At 36.4% G+C, this 18935-nt stretch overlaps 2 non-coding genes across 2 annotated transcripts; both read left to right on the top strand.

Annotated features, from left to right (window-relative positions):
* Nucleotides 1-108: 108 nt before the first annotated feature.
* Nucleotides 109-216, top strand: LOC148567962 (small nucleolar RNA R71). Its single transcript, XR_015882625.1, has one exon. It is a non-coding gene; the product is annotated as a small nucleolar RNA R71 (small nucleolar RNA).
* A 4281-nt stretch (nucleotides 217-4497) lies between these two features.
* On the top strand, nucleotides 4498-4605 carry LOC148567961 (small nucleolar RNA R71). The gene has a single exon (XR_015881558.1). It is a non-coding gene; the product is annotated as a small nucleolar RNA R71 (small nucleolar RNA).
* Nucleotides 4606-18935: the final 14330 nt, after the last annotated feature.

Here is an 18935-nt window from a genome sequence, read left to right as displayed (position 1 = left end):
TGCAGGCGTTTTCTTTAGGTGAATGGATCCACCTGCAGAAGTATCCAATGACATCTTTGATAACTCAGACAGACCATCATAGAATATATCCAGGATGGTCCATTCTGAAAGCATGTCAGAAGGACACTTTTTGGTCAACTGTTTGTATCTTTCCCAAGCTTCATAGAGGGATTCACCTTCTTTCTATTTGAAGGTTTGAACATCCACTCTAAGCTTGATCAGCTTTTGAGGAGGAAAGAACTTGGCTAAGAATGCCGTGACCAGCTTATCCCAAGAGTTCAGGCTATCTTTAGGTTAAGAGTCCAACCATATTCTAGCTCTGTCTCTTATAGCAAATGGGAAAAGCATAAGCCTGTAGACTTCAGGATCTACTCCATTAGTCTTAATAGTATCACATATCTACAAGAATTCAGTTAAGAACTGAAAAGGATCTTCAGATGGAAGTCCATGAAACTTGCAGTTCTGCTGCATCAGAGAAACTAGCTGAGGTTTTAGCTCAAAGTTGTTTGCTCCAATGGCAGGAATGGAGATGCTTCTTCCATGTAAATTGGAATGAGGTGCAGTAAAGTCACCAAGCATTCTCCTTGCATTATTATTATTTTCAGCTGCTATCTTCTTTTCCTGTTTGATAATTCCTGACAGGTGCTTGCTGGTTTGTTGTAATTCAGCTTCTCTTAGTTTCCTCGTCAGAGTCCTTTCAGGTTCTGGATCTGCTTCAACAAGAATATTCTTGTCCTTGCTCCTGCTCATATGACAAAGAAGAGGGCACAGAAAAATAATAATAATAGAGATCCTCTTTTTTTTTTTGTGAGTGAGGGAGAGATGTTAGTAGATGAATAAACAAATAGAAGGAGATGAGAGAGAAGAGAATTTTCGAAAATTATTTTTGAAAAAAGAGTTAGTGATTTTCGAAAATAGTTTTTGAAAAAAAAAATTAGTAATTTTCGAAAATTAAGATTTAAAAATTAAAATAATTAGTTAATTAAAAAGAAATTTTGAAAAAGAGGGAGATATTTTCGAAAATTAGAGAGAGAGAGAGTTAGTTAGGTAGTTTTAAAAAGGATAAGAAACAAACAAAAAGTTAGTTAGTTAGTTGAAACAAATTTGAAAAGATAAGAAGTTAGGAAGTTAGAGAAGATATTTTGAAATCAAATTTTTGAAAAAGGTAAGATAAGAAGATATTTTTGAAAAGATATGATAGGAATTAGTTTTGAAAAAGATTTGATTTTTAAAATCACAATTAATGACTTGATTCACAAGAAATCACAAGATATGATTCTAGAACTTAAAGTTTGAATCTTTCTTAACAAGTAAGTAACAAACTTGAAATTTTTGAATCAAAACATTAATTGTTATTGTTATTTTCGAAAATTTGATATAAAAATAAGAAAAAGTTTTTGAAAAATATTTTTGGAATTTTCAAAAATACTTAAGAATTTTGAAAAAGATTTGATTTTTGAAAAAGATTTTGAAAAAGATAAAATTTTCAAATTTTCAAATTTGATTTGACTCATGAGAGACAATTTGATTTTAAAAATTTTTGAAAAAGTCAACTCAAATTTTCGAATTTGATGAGAGAAAAAGGGAAAGATATTTTTTTTGATTTTTGAATTTTTTTATGATGAGAGAGAAAAACAACAAAAAGACTCAATACATGAAAATTTTGAATCAAAACAATGAATGCATGCATGAATGACATGAATGTCAAGATGAACACCAAGAACACTATGAAGATCATGTTGAACATCAAGAACATAATTTTGAAAAATTTTTAATGCAGGAAAACATGCAAGACACCAAACTTAGAATTTTTTAATGCTGAAAAACAAGAAAAGACACAAAACATGAAATCATCAAGATCAAACAAGAAGACTTACCAAGAACAACTTGAAGATCATGATGAACACTATGAATGCATGAATTTTCGAAAAATGCAAGATGCATATGCAAGTGACACCAAACTTATGATATGACTCAAGACTCAAACAAGAAACACAAAAAATATTTTTGATTTTTATGATTTTCTAATTTTTTTTGGATTTTTTTTTTCAAAAATTTTTGTGAAAAATAAAAATAAGGATTCCAAAATTTTTAATATGAATTCCAGGAATCTTGCATTCTTAGTCTAAAGCTTCAGTCCAGGAATTAGACATGGCTCACTAGCCAGCCAAGCTTTCAATGAAAGCTCCGGTCTAAAACAATAGACATGGCCAACGGCCAGCCAAGCTTCAGCAAACATAGATACCTCTCATGTATACAACAGCTGATATTTCATCCAACTTCATATACTTATGAGTGGAAGCCTCAGTCCAAAAGAATTTAGACATGGCTTTACAGCCAGCCAGGCTTCACATGCTTCATGAAACACTAGAATTCATTCTTAAAAATTCTGAAGAAAAATATATTTTTGAAAACATTTTTATTTTTAAAATTTTTTTGAAAACACAAGAAAAATTTTTGAAAGATTTTTGAAAACAAAATAAGAAGAAAATTACCTAATCTGAGCAACAGGATGAACCGTTAGTTGTCCAAACTCGAACAATCCCCGGCAACGGCGCCAAAAACTTGGTACGCGGAATCGTGATTACACTTTAATTATGTAAAATTCATTGCTCTTTCTTTCCCTGGAAATGGCGCCAAAAACATGATGCCAAGACCATGGTTCACAACTCCGTCTAACTAACCAGCAAGTGCACTGGGTCGTCCAAGTAATACCTTACGTGAGTAAGGGTCGAATCCCACGGAGATTGTTGGTATGAAGCAAGCTATGGTCACCTTGTAAATCTCAGTTAGGCGGATATCAAACAGTAATGTGGTTTTCGAAAATAATTAATAAAAGAGGGATAGAGATACTTATGTAAATCATTGGTGAGAATTTCAGATAAGCGTATAGAGATGCGTTTGTTCCTCTGAACCTCTGCTTTCCTGCTATCTTCACCCAATCAGTCTTACTCCTTTCCATGGTTGGCTTTATGTGATACATCACCACTGTCAATGGCTACTTTCGGTCATCTCTCGGGAAAATGATCCAATGCCCTGTCACGGCACGGCTAATCGTCTGGAGGCATCACCCTTGTCAATGGCTTCATCTTATCCTCTCAGTGAAAATGGTCAACGCACCCTGTCACGGCACGGCTATTCATCTGTCGGTTCTCGATCATGCTGGAATAGGATTTACTATCCTTTTGCGTCTGTCACTACGCCCAGCAATCGCGAGTTTGGAGCTCGTCACAGTCATTCATTCATTGAATCCTACTCGGAATACCACAGACAAGGTTTAGACCTTCCGGATTCTCTTGAATGCCGCCATCATTCTAGCTTACACCACGAAGATTCCGATTAAGAGATCTAAGAGATACTCATTCAGTCGAAGGTAGAACAGAAGTGGTTGTCAGGCACGCGTTTATAGGGAATGATGATGATTGTCACGTTCATCACATTCAGTTTGAAGAGCGAATGAATATCTTAGAAGCGAAATAAGATGTATTGAATAGAAAACAGTAGTACTTTGCATTAATTCTTGAGGAACAGCAGAGCTCCACACCTTAATCTATGGAGTGTAGAAACTCTACCGTTAAAATTACATAAGTGAAAGGTCCAGGCATGGCCAAATGGCCAGCCCCCTAAAACGTGATCTAAGATAGCATACAACTGATCAAAGATGGTCAAAAAGACGCCTAATACAATAGTAAAAGGTCCTATTTATAATAAACTAGCTACTAGGGTTTACAGAAGTAAGTAATTGATGCATAAATCCACTTCCGGGTACCACTTGGTGTGTGCTTGGGCTGAGCTTGAGTGTTGCACGTGTAGAGGTCCTTCTTGGAGTTGAACGCCAGTTTTTGTGCCAGTTTGGGCGTTCAACTCTGGTTTTGGATCCTTTTCTGGCGCTGGACGCCAGATTTGGGCAGAGATCTGGCGTTGAACGCCAGTTTGCGTCATCTAAACTTGGCCAAAGTATCGACTATTATACAATGCTGGAAAGCCCAGGATGTCTACTTTCCAACGCAATTGGAAGCGCGCCATTTCGAGTTCTGTAGCTCCAGAAAATCCACTTTGAGTGCAGGGAGGTCAGAATCCAACAGCATCAACAGTCCTTCTTCAACCTCTGAATTTGATTTTTGCTCAAGTCCCTCAATTTCAGTCAGAAAATACCTGAAATCACAGAAAAATACACAAACTCATAGTAAAGTCCAGAAATGTGAATTTAACATAAAAACTAATGAAAACATCCCTAAAAGTAACTAGATCATACTAAAAACATACTAAAAATAATGTCAAAAAGCGTATAAATTATCCGCTCATCAGCGTCCCATAACTCACAGGATTCCGTTCAGAAGTGTACATGAACTGGTTATTTGCAACCATGTCAATGAGTCCCTGAGCTTCTGCAGGCGTTTTCTTTAGGTGAATGGATCCACCTGCAGAATGGTCCAATGACATCTTTGATAATTCAGACAGACCATCATAGAATATATCCAGGATGGTCCATTCTGAAAGCATGTCAGAAGGACACTTTTTGGTCAGTTGCTTGTATCTCTCCCAAGCTTCATAGAGGGATTCACCTTCTTTTTGTATGAAGGTTTGAACATCTACTCTAAGCTTGCTAAGCTTTTGAGGAGGAAAAAACTTGGCTAAGAAAGCCGTGACCAGCTTATCCCAAGAGTTCAGGCTATCTTTAGGTTGAGAGTCCAACCATATTCTAGCTCTGTCTCTTATAGCAAACGTAAAAAGCATAAGCCTGTAGACCTCGGGATCAACCCCATTGGTCTTAACAGTATCACAGATCTGCAAGAATTCAGTTAAGAACTGAAAAGGATCTTCTGATGGAAGTCCATGAAACTTGCAGTTCTATTGCATCAGAGAAACTAATTGAGGCTTTAGCTCAAAATTGTTTCCTTCAATTGTAGGGATTGAGATGCTTCTTCCATGTAAGTTGGAATTTGGTGCAGTAAAGTCACCAAGCATCTTCCTTGCACCTCCACCATTGTTAAATGTTTCGGCCATCTCAACTTCTTTTTCAAAAATTTCAGTAAAGTCCTCTTCAGAGTGTTGTGTTTTAGCTTCTCTTAGCTTCCTCTTTAGAGTCCTTTCAGGTTCCGGATCAGCTTCAACAAGAATATTCTTGTCCTTGCTCCTGCTCATATGAAAAAGAAGGAAACAGAAAATAATACGGATCCTCTTTGCCACAGTAGAGAGGTTCCTTTATGTGAGTAGAAGAGAAGAAAAAGAATTCGAACACAGAAAGCGGGAGAGGGTTCGAATTTTCCACAGAAATGAAAAGCTTAAGAAAGAAATTAGTCCATTCATAAGAAGAAAGACATGAATCCAACATTTTTTTTAAAAGAACAACAATTGCATAAACAATGTAGTATGCTAAACCAAATTCAAATGAAAAATAAATTAAGTGAAGTTTGTCAAATGAAAATCAACAGAAAAGATGCAAAAATCTTTCTTTTGAAGAATACCTAAATACATAATCAAATAAAGATATTCGTAAAAATTGTAATAAAATTATTAGAAAATCAAGTTATATTTAAAGTGAATATATTTCCATAAATCAGTGAAGGAACAGGCGAGGTATTGAAAACAATTAGTTTTAAACTGTATCAGGAACTTTCAAAGTTTATATAGAGAAGTGTATATCAAATCAAAAGCGGTTTTGTTAAGATTCGAAGAATGGCTGTAATTATCGTCAAATAAGAGGAGAACTAAATCACAATTTGTTTACAAAGGAATCGGAATAAGAACTTAAAAAGGTATACTGCATCAAAACATGTTCAAATGTATATCAAAGAATACATGACTCAAGAGGAAGTGCCTAAATAAAGAAGGTAAATACACCAAGGGTTTTAAGCAGACATACGTAGTTAGGATCAAACAAGAGCACACGTGAACAAGAGGGCAGGATTGGAAGATAATCCAATCACATTCCAAGAAAAGAACCGCAAACAAGAACCTTAGAGCATACCAAGCAGGAACAAGATACATGATATTCGCAGAGTTCAAGATACCTAACCGAGTAACTTCGAGAAATAATTTCTAACGTTCCCAAAACCTGCGACTCGCATTATCTATGACTCGCATATCGTCTATGATAACCCATTGGTACTTCCATGTACATAATTCACTAGTGTTAAGCCTGCCAAACATAATACCAGGAATTATGCAATGCAAGACTAATGGCATTAATCAATAGACCGTCATGTGCATAAAGCTCTAATTCTCGTTATCTGAACGAGACCTATTACATGACAGACGCTTAGAGTATGCAATTGAAGAATAGTCGGTCCATTCCTCAGGCTTTATAAGAAGAACCTCTTTGATACCATAATGTAACACACTAACTATCAAAATGTCACGCTTCCGGCTGTGCCACTCTGATAGCTTGGGTATTACGACCACTCTTATAATATTTAATACTAAAATATGAGCCTGTTTAAAACTTAAATCATATTACCACCCAAAAGACTTTTTAAAAGATAACATACATCCATACAAATATCAATACTTACAAAGGAAACATATATATAAACATATTAATAATTTTACAAGCATTACATAATCAAATCCCTATCCTTCTTATAAAAACTCGTAAAGATAAAGGCGAGGGAAAAGTAACTAATAACTAAAATAATAACATCGAATAAACAAAACGCAATAAAACTCTTCATAAGCCTCGTCATCCATCTCCTGAAAAGATAAAGCTGTAGGGGGTGAAAACCTAACAACACGGTCTCACCACAGAGTTTTCAGAATTGTCATAAGAAGATATTTAATAAGAAAATTGTTTTGGAACTCAGTGATTATCATTGTCTTATGAATCCTTTGAAAACCGATAGTTTAACCACCAAAAATTCAAAATAATTTTAAATAAAATCAGTTAATTATCCAAAAATTAGAAACTCACTTTTCAGATAAAAAGATCTTAAAAGTTTTCTAACAGTATGAATGACCAACCTGTTCCAAGGATGGGTTCATTAAGTCTATGCTGAACCAGCTTGATATTTCATACTTTACTAAACCACAACACAAACCAAACATGGCTTCAGGCCTAAACAGCTCAATCAACATCCAATTCACTGTAACCCAACCAATTTCAGTCACAAACACAAGTAGGGACAATCAAGCAGTTCCATCAAGTAGAGCAATTAGCAATCACATAGATGCATATGATGAATATGCACACCAAGTATAATATGCATACCCAAACAATGTCACATAGATGCATATGATGAATGCCTACTGATGAGCGGATAATTTATACCCTTTTTGGCATTGTTTTTAGGTAGTTCTTAGTATATTTTAGTTACTTTTTATTATATTTTTATTAGTTTTTATTCAAAAATCACATTTCTAGGCTTTACTATGAGTTTGTGTGTTTTTCTGTAATTTCAGGTAATTTCTGACTGAAATTGAGGGATCTGAGCAAAAATCTGATTCAGAAGCTGAAAAAGGACTGCAGATGCTGTTGGATTCTGACCCTCCTACACTCGAAATAGATTTTCTAGAGCTACAGAAGCCCAATTGGCGCGCTCTCAATTACGCTGGAAAGTAGACATCCTGGGCTTTCCAACAATATATAATAGTTCATATTTTTCCCGAGATTTGATGGCCAAAACCAGCGTCCAAAGTTAGCCTAAAACTTTCTGGCGTAAAACGCCAGAATTGACACCTTTTTTGGCGTTAAACGCCCATTCTGGCACCTAGGGTGGCGTTTAACGCCAACTTTGGGCATATGAACGTGAAAGCTTAAAAGCTCAGCCCAGGCACACACCAAGTGGGTCCCAGAAGTGGAATTCTGCACTATCTGCACTTAGTTACTCATTTTCTGTAAACCTAAGTTACTAGTTTAGTATAAAAACTACTTTTAGAGATTTATTTTGTAACTTATGACATTTTTACATTTCATATTGTACCTTTGATGGCATGAGTCTCTAGACCCCATAGGTGGGGGTGAGGAGCTCTCCTGTGTTTCAATGGATTAATGCAATTACTACTGTTTTCTAGTCAATTACGCTTGATTCTATTCTAAGATACTCACTCGTACTTCAATATGGAGAATATGATGATCCGTTACATTCATCATTATCCTCAACCCTATGAACGGGTGCTTGACAACCACTCCGTTCTATCTGAGCTCAAGGTAGTCATTGAGCGACAGCTTGAGTGCGTATTTCTTGGGTTTCTAATCCACGGACCGAGTCTGGAGGTTAGAACCTTCGTGGTATAGGCTAGAATCAATGGCAGCATTCTTGGGATCCAAAAAGTCTAAACCTTGTCTGTGGTATTCCGAGTAGGATCTGGAAGGGGATGACTGTGACGAGCTTCAAACTCACGAATGTTGGGCGCAGTGACAGTGTGCAAAAGGATAATGGTCCTATTCCGACGTTAGTGAGAACCGACAGATGATTAGCTGTGCGGTGACATCGCTTGGTATTTTTCATCCGAGAGGATCATACAGCCTGCTATGGAAAGAGGCCATGCGTGTTTGGAGAAGAAGACAATAGGAAAGCAGAGATTCAGATGACAGAGTATCTCCGGAACCTCAGCCTGTTCCCCATTACTGAATCACAAGTACTGTTTAGTTCATGTTATTTATTTTCATAAATATAACCACTATTATCATTAATCTCCTGACTAAGATTTACAAAATAACCATAGCTTGCTTCAAGCCGACAATCTCGGTGGGATCGACCCTTACTCACGTAAGGTATTACTTGGACGACCCAGTGCACTTGCTGGTTAGTTGTGCGGAGTTGTGAAAAGTGTAATCACAATTTCGTGCACAAAGTTTTTGGCGCCGTTGTCGGGGATTGTTCGAGTTTGGAGAACTGACGGTTTATTTTGTTGCTTAAATTAGGAAAAGTTTATCTTTTTGGTTTAGAGTCACTAAAATTGAGTCTTCTATATTATTTTTTATTAAAATTTTAGAATCCTTATTTTCTTTTTCCTAAATTATTTTCGAAAAATTTTTAAAACCAATAACTTCATAATTCAGTCTTCTGTTTGAGTTTAGTTTCATGTTTTAAGTTTGGTGTCAATTGCATGTTTTTATTTTTCTTTCAATTTTTCGAATTACATGTTCTTAGTTCTGTATTGATCTTCAAGTTGTTCTTGTTTATTTTCCTTATTTGATCTTTAAAATTTCTTGTTTGGTGTCTGTTGCTATTTATCTTATACATTTTCGAATTATTAGTGTCCAAAATATAAAAATTTTTAAGTTTGGTGTCCTTTGTGTTTCTATTTTCTTAAATTTTTTTTAAAATTTGTTCTTGGTGTTCATCTTGATCTGCAAAGTGTTCTTGGTGTTCATCTTAACATTCAAAGTTTTCTTGTTTGTTTTCTCTATTTTGATATAAAAATTCTAAGTTTGGTGTCATTTTATTATTTTTCTCTTTCCTCATTAAATTGAAAATATCTTTTCTCTTTATTTTAATTGAATTTCTTATTTTTACTTTAAAAAATTCAGATTTTAATTTTAATTTTTTTTATCTTATCTTAGTTTTAAAATTTCAAAATTCAAAATCTTTTTCAAAAATCATATCCAAAGTTTTTCAAATCTTCTTAATTAATTAATTGTTTTAATTTTCGAAATTTATGTTTTATTTTCCAATTATTTTATTTTATCTTATTTTTTATTTATTCATTCAGATTGTTTTTAATTAAATAAAATAAAAAAATAAAAATATACTTTATTTGCAATTCACATCAATTTCCTTTTCTCCATCATGGACCTAAGTGGAAATGAACAGTCCAGAAGGACTCCGGGTCATATTCTAACCCCATTACTGCTGCATACGGGAGTAGTATCTGTATACCCCCCATCAGAGCAAGCAATTTTGAGCTAAATTCTCAGCTCATTATCATCATGCAGCAAAATTGCCAGTATTCCGGTCTTCCACAGAAAGAACCTACTGAGTTTCTGGCACAGTTTTTACAAATTGTTGACACAGTACGTGATAAAGAAGTGGATCAGGATGTCTACAGATTATTACTGTTTCCATTTGCTATAAAAGATCAAGCTAAGATGTGGTTAAATAACCAACCCACAACAAGCATAAGAACATGGAAACAGTTATCAGACAAATTCCTGAATCAATATTACCTTCCAAAAAGGATGACACGGCTAAGGCTGGACATCCAAGGCTTTAAACAAGAGGATGATGAATCCCTTTATAATTCCTGGGAGAGGTACAGAGGGATGCTAAGGAAATGCCCCTCTGAAATGTTTTCAGAGTGGGTGCAGTTAGACATCTTTTACTATGGGCTTACAGAAAATGCTCAAATATCTCTAGATCACTCAACTGGTGGATCTATACATATGAGAAAGACAATTGAAGAGGCTCAAGAGCTCATTGATACAGTTGCTAGAAATCAGCATCTATACTTGAGTAGTGAGTTCTCCTTGAAAGAAGAGGCTAAAGTAGTATCTACTGAACTTAGTCCTCAAGAACAAGTTGCTGAACTCAATCAGCAATTGCTTACTATAACAAAACAGTTCGCAGAATTCAAAGAGATGCTCCAAGACACTAAAAATGCTAACTAAAATATGGAAGCACAATTGAATCAGACAAGACAGCAGCTATCTAAACAGATAACAGAAGAATGCCAAGCTGTTCAATTAAGGAGTGGGAAAACACTAAACGTATCAATCCAAGGTAGCAGGAAGCCAAGAAAGGAACAACTGAAAAAGGATAACCAAACCACTGCCCAAAACCCTCTGAGGACAGTAAGAGCCCAGAGAGAAATGATTCTGGCATTCAAACACCAGAAAAGGGTGAAAAAGTGGCGTTAAACACCCAAGGGACAACCAATTCTGGCGTCCATATGCCAGAAAAGGGTGGCAATCTGGCGTTAAATGCCCATGCAGTCCCCAATTCTGGCGTTCAAACGCCACAAAGGGGTCAGACACTTGCAAGTGCTGATAACAACCCCCTTAAGCAGGCTTCTCCAACCACTTCTGTAGGAAATAAGCCTGTAGCAACTAAAGTTGAAGAATACAAAGCCAAGATGCCTTATCCTCAGAAACTCTGCCAAGCGGAACAGGATAAACAATTTTCCCGCTTTGCAAACTATCTCAGGACTCTTGAAATAAAGATTCCATTTGCAGAGGCACTTGAGCAAATACCCTCTTATGCTAAGTTCATGAAAGAGATCTTGAGCCATAAGAAGGATTGGAGAGAAACTGAAAAAGTTTTTCTCACTGAAGAATGCAGTGCAGTCATTCTGAAAAGCTTACTAGAGAAGCTTAAAGATTGGTGCACGAATTGTGAATCACACTTTTCATAACTCATACCACTAACCAGCAAGTGCACTGGGTCGTCCAAGTAATACCTTACGTGAGTAAGGGTCGATCCCACGGAGATTGTCGGCTTGAAGCAAGCTATGGTTATTTTGAAATTCTTAGTCAGGAAATTAATAATAAAAATGGTTAGGTTTATGAAGAGTAATTAACATAAAATAAATAATACTTGTTGTACAGTAATGGAGAACAGATTGAGGTTTTGGAGATGCTCTGTCTTCTGAATTTCTGCTTTCCTACTGTCTTCTTCTTTACGCACGCAGGTTTCCTTCCATGGCAAGCTGTATGTTGGTGGATCACCGTTGTCTATGGCTACCATCCATCCTCTCAGTGAAAATGGTCCAAATGCGCTGTCATCGCACGGCTAATCATCTATCGGTTCTCACTCATGTTGGAATAGAATCCGTTGATTCTTTTGCGTCTGTCACTACGCCCAACACACGCGAGTTTGAAGCTTGTCACAGTCATCCCTTCTCAGATCCTACTCGGAATACCACAGACAAGGTTTAGACTTTCCAAATCTCAGGAATGACCGCCAATAATTCTAGCCTATACCACGAAGACTCTGATCATGAACCAGGAGGCTAAGAGATACACACTCAAGCTAGTGCAGATAGAACAGAAGTGGTTGTCAGGCACGCGTTCATAGGTGAAAATGATGATAAATGTCACGCATCATCACATTCATCAGGGTGAAGTGTGAGTGAATATCTTAGAATAGAAACAAGCGTGATTGAATGAAAAACAGTAGTAATTGCATTAATTCATCAAAACACAGCAGAGCTCCTCACCCCCAATCATGGGGTTTAGAGACTCATGCCGTCAGAAATACAATGTGAAGTGTAAAAATGTCATGAGGTACATAGTAAGTCTCTAAAAGTAGCTTTTATACTAAACTAGTAGCTAGGGTTACAGAAAATAAGTAACTAAGTGCAGATAGTGCAGAAATCCACTTTCGGGGCCCACTTGGTGTGTGCTTGGGCTGAGCATTGAGCTTTACACGTGTAGAGGCTTCTCTTGGAGTTAAACGCCAAGTCGCAGCTTGTTTGTGGCGTTTAACTCTGGTTTGTAACCTATTTCTGGCGTTTAACTTCAGAATAGGGCAGGAAGTTGGTGTTTAAACGCCAGTTTGCATCGTCGAAACTTGAGAAAAGTATGGACTATTATATATTGCTGGAAAGCTCCAGAATGAGTGCACCAATTGGGTTTCTGTAGCTCCAGAAAGTCCATTTCAAGTGCAGGGAGGTCAGAATCCAACAGCATCTGCAGTCCTTTTTCGGCCTCTGAATCAGATTTTTGCTCAGGTCCCTCAATTTCAGCCAGAAAGTACCTAAAATCACAGAAAAGCACACCAACTCGTAGTAAAGTCCAGAAATGTGATTTTTGCATAAAAACTAATAAAAATATACTAAAAAGTAGCTAAATCCTAATAAAAACTATATGAAAATACCCCCAAAAAGCGTATAAAATATCCGCTCATCACAACACCAAACTTAAACTGTTGCTTGTCCTCAAGAAACTAGACAAATAAAACAGAATAGAAAGAAAATCAAGAGGCAATAACATCTCAAAGTTTTATATGAAACTCAAATTCTCATTAGATGAGCGGGACTAGTAGCTTTTTGCCTCTGAACAGTTTTGGCATCTCACTTCATCCTTTGAAGTTCAGAATGATTGGCATCTATAGGAACTCAGAATTCAGATAGTGTTATTGATTCTCCTAGTTTAGTATCTTGATTCTTGAACACAGCTACTTTATGAGTCTTGGCCGTGGCCCTAAGCACTTTGTTTTCCAGTATTACCACCGAATACATAAATGCTACAGACACATAACTGGGTGAACCTTTTCAGATTGTGACTTAGCTTTGCTAAAGTCCCCAGTTAGAGGTGTTCAGAGTTCTTAAGCACACTCTTTTTTCTTTGGACCATGACTTTAACCGCTCAGTCTCATGTTTTTCACTTGACACCTTCACGCCACAAGCACATGGTTAGGGACAGCTTGGTTTAGCCGCTTAGGCCCGGATTTTATTCCTTTAGGCCCTCCTATCCATTAATGCTCAAAGCCTTGGATCCTTTTACCCCTTGCCTTTTGGTTTAAAGGGTCATTGGCTTTTAGCTCTTGCCTTTTGGTTTAAAGAGCTTTTGGCTTTTTCTGCTTGCTTTCTCTTCTCTCTCTTTTTTTTTCGCAAGCCTTGTTCTTCACTGCTTTTTCTTGCTTCAAGAATCAATTTTATGATTTTTCAGATTATCAATAACATTTCTCCTTTTTCATCATTCTTTCAAGAGCCAACAATTTTAATATTCAAAAACAACAAATTCAAAAGACATATGCACTGTTCAAGCATTCATTTAGAAGACCAAAAGTATTGGCACCACATATAAATAATGCGAATTTTTCTTATTAAGAACTCGAAAATAAAACTGCCTCCTTATTCTAAAAATCTGCTATTTTATTCATGTTTAATGATGATGAGAAAAATAAATTATAGCTTACTTGGAGATAATAAAATGAAAACTAAAAATAAAGATAAAGATATTAATTACTATTATTCATGTGACTCCTAATGTAGATCTCTAATAGCAAAAGTTATCACAGAGTTAATATTAGGACTCAACAACCTTTATTTTGGGAGATGGATGCTCTTTTAATCTGTGGGGTGTCTGGCCCTTCAAGAAACAGCTTCTGGCGCTTCAGCACCTGTAGCTCATGCCCTTGCTTCTTATGTTCCTTCAACAGTTTGCAGAGCATGCTATTTTGAACTTGCTGTTCTTCTTTAGTTGATCCATAGCTTCTTGTAGCTTGGTGACAGAACCCTCTAGGCGGGTCCAGTAGTCAATCTGAGGGATTTCTGGGAGGAACTCCTGTGCCCTCCTTTTGATGGAGTTATCTTGCACTTGTTGTCCTTCCATTGATTTTTTGGTGATTGGGTGCTCGACTGAGATATACTCATCCACTCCCATCTTAACCCCAGCATCCTTGCATAGCAGATATATTAAGCTTGGGTAAGCCAATTTGGCCTCCTTGGAGTTCTTGTTTGCAATTGTGTAGAGCTCACACGAAATCAGATCTTGAACCTCCACTTCGTTTCCCTGCAAAATACAGTGGATCATTATTGCTCTTTTGAGAGTAATCTCAAAGTGGTTACTAGTGGGCAGTATAGAATGCCCAATGAAGTCCAGCTAGCCCCTAGCGATTGGTTTGAGATCTCCTCTCTTGAGTTTAACTTCAGAATAGGGCAGGAAGTTGGCATTTAAACGCCAGTTTGCGTCATTGAAATTCGGGCAAAGTATGGACTATTATATATTTCTGGAAATCCATGGATGTCTACTTTCCAATGCAATTAAGAGCGTGCCAATTGGGTTTCTATAGCTCTAGAAAGTCCATTTCGAGTGCAGGGAGGTCAGAATCCAAGAACATCTGCAGTCCTTTTTCAGCCTCTGAATCAGATTTTTGCTCAGGTCCCTCAATTTCAGCCAGAAAGTACATGAAATCACAAAAAAGCACACCAACTCATAGTAAAGTCCAAAAATGTGATTTTTGCATAAAACTAATAAAAATATACTAAAAAGTAGCTAAATCATACTAAAAACTATATGAAAATACCCCCAAAAAGCGTATAAAATATCCGCTCATCAAAGATCCCGGAAGCTTTATGATACCATGCACATTAGAGGATGCTTATACCAAGACAGCTCTGTGTGACCTTAGGGCAAGTATCAACCTAATACCTGCATCCACTATAAAAAAGCTTGGCTTGATTGATGAAGTTAAACCAACCCGGATATGCCTCCAACTTGTTGATGGCTCCATTAAAATCCCATCAAGCATAATTGAGGACATGATTGTCAAGGTTGGGCCATTTGCCTTTCCTACTGACTTTGTAGTACTGGAAATAGAGGAGCACAAGAGTGCAATTCTCATTCTAGGAAGACCCTTCCTAGCAACAGGACGAACCCTCATTGACGTCCAAAGAGGAGAGATAACCCTGAGAGTCAATGAGTATGAGTTTAGGTTGAATGCTGTCAAAGCTATACAGCATCCAGACACACCAAAAGACTGCCTGAGCGCAGATGTTATTGACTCCTTGGTGGAAAAGGTCAACATGACTGAGAGTCTCGATTTAGAGCTAGAGGACATTTTTAAGGATGTTCAGCCTGATTTGGAGGAACCAGAGAGAACGGAAGAACCTCTGAAAACTCCTCAGGAAGAGGATACGCCTCCTAAACCCGAGCTCAAACCACTACCACCATCCCTGAAATATGAATTTCTGGGAGAATGTGACACTTTTCCGGTGATCATAAGCTCTGCTTTAAATCCACAGGAAGAGAAAGCACTAATTCAAGTGCTAAGGACACACAAGACATCTCTTGGGTGGTCCATAAGTGATCTTAAGGGTATTAACCCAGCAAGATGCATGCACAAGATCCTATTGGAGGATGATGCTAAGCCAGTGGTTCAACCACAGAGGCGGCTAAATCCAGCCATGAAGGAGGTAGTGCAAAAAGAGGTCACTAAGTTACTGAAGGCTGGGATTATTTATCCCATTTCTGACAGCCCCTGGGTGAGCCCTGTCCAAGTTGTCCCTAAGAAGGGAGCCATGGTGCGTGGCAGAAGTTAACCAATTTAGAGAATTCAATTAAGAAATAGCGTTGCACATATAGCTCTTAACCAGCTAAGATCTACCTCACCAATTTAAAAAGGGTTGTCACAAATTTTAGAAATAAAATACTGGGAGTATGAGTCCCAGGTCGTCTCCCAACGAGTTGTAGGAAAGAGTGCTAATTTATTAATTATAAAATTTCCAGAAAGTTGAGTTTAATAATAAGTAATTAAAATAATTGCGAACTAAGGCAATAAAAATAAACTGAAAATAATTATTGATATTCTGAATAAAAGGCCTTGACTGGGGGAATAATTAAGTAGAACTTCTATCCTTATTGGGATCTTCTCAAGTGTGGTGTAAAAAGGTTGTTGTTCTCACTCGATTTTCCCTTACTAAATAAGGAAAGGTATGGTGATTGAACTAACTCTCCCCCTCAGGTCCTAGCCCTCTCCCTTGGGGAGGTCTAGTGTTAGTAGGTATGGAATTAGCCAACAACGTCCAGTTTAACCAAGCACTTGAGCATTCCAACTCAAGTATCACCTCTTAATCAACCCCCATGTCAAGTAGAAATTCTAATCCATTGACATGAAATTAATAATCATAAAAATATGAGAATACATAACTAATTAAAATAAAATAGAGAATTAAATTAATTAAATAAAAATAACTTCATATATTAATAAATTCAAAATGTAACATACTTAATTGAATAAAGTCAATGAGTAACTAATTAAAAATAAAGGAATAAGGAAACAAACTAAAGTGATGTCTTCAACGGAGGTAATGACTTTCAGCATCCAAAAATCCAAGCAAAAGCATAAACTATCAATGTAATGCAACTCTAAAAACTCAGATCTAAAACAAAGAGCAATCCTAATGTGTGAATCTCAATGTGTGTGGATGCCTCCTGAGTTTCTGCATGTTCCCTAGGTTTAGTCTGTGTTTCTGGGCCGAGAACTGGGTTAAAAAGCGGCCCAAAATTGCCCCCAGCGTATTCTGCTATTTTTTTGCAGATCGCGCAGGTCACGCGTATGCGTCATCCACGCGTTCGCATCATTCAGCGTTTTTCCTTGCCACGCGTTTACGTCAGGCACGCGTCCGCGTTATTGCAAATTCTTTATTTCGCGCGTTCGCATGGGCCATGCGCTCACGTCATTGCTCGCTGGTCATCTCCTTAGTTTCTTGTGTTCCTTCCATTTTTGCAAGCTTCCTCTCCAATTTCCAAGCCATTCATGCCCTATGAAGCCTGAAACACTTAACACACGGATCACGGCATCGAATGGGATAAATGAGAATTAAAATACATAATTAAAAGTCTCTAGGAAGCAATTTTTCAACCATAAACAATTTTGGGAAGGAATTGTAAATACATGCCAATCATATGAATAAGTGGGTAAAGATTTGATAAAACCACACAATTAAACACAATATAAATCATAAAATAACGGTTTATCAACCTCCCCACACTTAAGCATTAGCATGTCCTCGTGCTTAGTTGAAGGAGATAAAGTAAATGAGTGGGGACATGTAAAACTCATGAAATGCAATGCAACCTATATATATATATATATATATATATATATATATATATATATATATATATGCAACTATATGCTTCTTGTCTACTTAGTTAAAAGTAAGTAAGCTCTTCAAGACAAATATAAATTAGATTTCATTAACTCAATTCATATAGTAAATACAGGTAACATTGTAAGAAGACAGCTCATGAAAGCAGGGAACATAGAATTAAGCACTGAACTCTCACTGATGGTGTATGTGCACTCTATTTTCTCAAGCGTATAGGGTAATCACTCTACTCTTCTCTAGTCATGCTTTCTAAAATTTGTTCTTCACCTAACCAATCAACAATATTTAACATACCAATGCAAACATCATGAGGTCTTTTCAAGGTTGTAATGGGGCTAAGGTAAGGGTAAGGGTATATGTATATGGCTAAGTGAGCTTTATAAATTGAATCTTTTAATTAACCTAAGCTTCCACCTAATATACATACACTCTATATAACTCTAGAATCATGCCTAGCTACCCATAGTCTTCACTTTTGCATTACATACTCATGTATCAATTTTTCTTTAATTGGTATCACATATGCATTGATCTTTATTAAACTTAACTTAGCATTGGGGTGATTTTCTCCCCTTATTTATTTAAATATTTATTCAATATATATATATATATATATATAAATAATTTTTTTTTGTAAAAGTAAAAGTAAACATAACATTATCAATGCACATGGAATTTCAATTTTTCTAGTCTCACATGAGTAGGTACCCAAATTCTCATTATTTTATCGTGACACATCCCCTTATTAACCCTTGTTCCCACAATTTTCCCATACTCAATTAACACACCATTCCTATTTTAAGCTAACCAAAGATTCAACTTGGGTTTATATTTTGTTTTTATGCTTAAGGCTAGTAATGTGGTAAAATATAGAACAAATGGGATAAAAAGGCTCAAAGTGGCTGACAAAGGTAATTTAAAAGGTAGGCTTATTTGGAATAAGTGAGCTGAACAAATAATGGCCTCAATCATACGCATGCATATAACATATTAAATATTGGACATATAGGATGAAACAAAATAAGATTACAATCATAGAGAAGCAAACACACAAGAATAAAATATTTATGGTTAAAAAATGTAACCATGTAATTAAGCTCAAATCTCACAGGTTGTGTGTTCTTAGCTTTTTAAACTATGTTCCAAATATAACTTCAAACAAGTTTACACAAAGGTTTTGGTTTAAATTAGTGAAATTTTTCAAAAAGTAGGGTCTTAGAAGAAATTTATTATTTTCAATCAAGTAGAACATGCATGTGAATAACCTATTTCTATGCAATCTATCTTATTTTACAAAAGAAAAATTAACTAAATATCCTATTTTACTGGTGTTTAAGGAAAAGAAATTACCTCTGGAAGTCAGGTACTGACCGACCTCCCCACACTTAAGGCTTTGCATCGTCCTCGGTGCCATCTGTCAGGAACAGAGGGGGGCTGGT

Source organism: Arachis ipaensis, chromosome B4, assembly GCF_059453495.1.
Source record: "Arachis ipaensis isolate K30076 ecotype BB chromosome B4, ASM5945349v1, whole genome shotgun sequence".
NCBI lineage: Eukaryota > Viridiplantae > Streptophyta > Magnoliopsida > Fabales > Fabaceae > Arachis > Arachis ipaensis.
Note: the sequence above shows the minus strand (reverse complement) of the source record. Positions and strands in the feature narration are given on the sequence as shown.